This window comes from Dipodomys spectabilis, unplaced genomic scaffold, assembly GCF_019054845.1.
Source record: "Dipodomys spectabilis isolate Male_0828 unplaced genomic scaffold, ASM1905484v1 ptg000491l, whole genome shotgun sequence".
Taxonomy (NCBI): domain Eukaryota; kingdom Metazoa; phylum Chordata; class Mammalia; order Rodentia; family Heteromyidae; genus Dipodomys; species Dipodomys spectabilis.
Window position 1 is genome coordinate 1,113,468 of NW_024871168.1, and position 1,623 is coordinate 1,115,090.

Below are 1,623 nucleotides of genomic sequence, written 5' to 3' on the forward strand. Positions count from 1 at the left end.
CACAGAAAAGCTGGGTGACCTACTCATGACCCCCAGATGACAGGAAGCTCCGCCTGACTTGTCTGCCATGCTCCCTAGTACAATGGGTGCTATTCAGTCCATTTCTTGTGGTGGGAATTCCACTTATTGTCAGTCGTGAGTTTTGAACTCTGGGCCTGCACACTTTCCCCAAGCTGCTCAGATCAGGTTTAGGGCTCTACCACTTGAGCTACAACACCACTTCTGGGAGATAAGCGTCTTACAGACGTTCCTGCCTGGGCTGGCTATGAACCATGATCCTCATATCTCAGCCTCCTGTGTAGTTACCACTGTAGGCCTGTGCCACTGGCATCCGGCTTAAGTGTAATTCTCTCTCTCTCTTTCCCTTTCTCTCTCTCTCTCTCTTTCTCTCTCTCTCTCTCTGTCTCTCTCTCTCTCGCTCAGTAACATGTTGAATGTGTGCTGGAGGTTTTGGCTCAGCGTCCCCATATGACTGGGACCCAAGGTGACCCTCTAATTCTGGAGGTAGGCTGTGGGTCAGGATCATTTTGGCTTGGACTGTGGAATTAGCTTCCTTAGGTAAGCCCCTCTGTGCCTTGGGTAGACCGTGATGGTTGCTCATTGTCAGTCTGTCTGGTGAGTCCTTCCCCACTACCCTCTGCTAAGTCACTTTAAGGAAAGTGGATGAGGAGGCATCGCATTGTCCAACTGCACAGCACTATCCCGAGCCTCTGATCCTCACTGCCACTTATCTGGCCAGACCCTGATTATAAGAAACTGATTTCACTCTATGTCTACCTTACATTGCTGCAGTGTGTCGTTTCGGGGATAGGGAGCAGTGTGCAGAGGAAAGACCACAGATCCGACACTTCCTGGGGGACATTTGTTCTGTGACAGCACGAAGTCATTGCTGTGGATAAGAAGAAAGCCAGCATCAGACTGAGCCAGAACAATGCTCAAAGGTAGGTAGGCTATTGAAGTATCAAACCGACCCATGTCTGCTTCCCAATCACAAAAAGGAGAATGCAGTGAAGGTAGCCCAGCACTGGCCCTAGCGGACTATAAATGGATGGTGGTGGTCAGGTGCCAGTGGCTCTTGCTTGTCATCCTGGCTATTCGGGAGGCTGAGTTCTGATGGTCGTGACTCAGAGCCAGCCTAGGCAGGAGAGTCTGTGAGATTCTTATCTCCCATAAACTACCTCCTCCACCCCCCGAAAAAAGCCAGTTGTGGTGCTGTGGCACAAGTGATAGAGCCTCAGCTTTAAGTAAAAGAAGCTCAGGGATAACACCCAGTCCCTGAATCCAAGACCTGGGACTCACAAAATATAAAATAAATGAATACTGGGCACATGTTATCTTACTACCAAAAAGGATGGATTCATTCTTCTCTCCGGTACTTGTAGCCAAATGTAAGTGGCGTCCCTTGATTTTCCTTTAGACATCTCCTTCTGTCTATTATTTCTACTGGATTCAGTTGCAGGATAGAATTCAGATCATCCCACTTGATATGACCTTAAGTACCCTCCCTTGCCCGATTTTCTTGGGGTGGGGATCCTGGATGTACTCACCACTGGGTGAAAGAAGCACTAGAGAGAGTGGAGTAGGTATCCCTGAAACTCATACACACACACACACACACACACA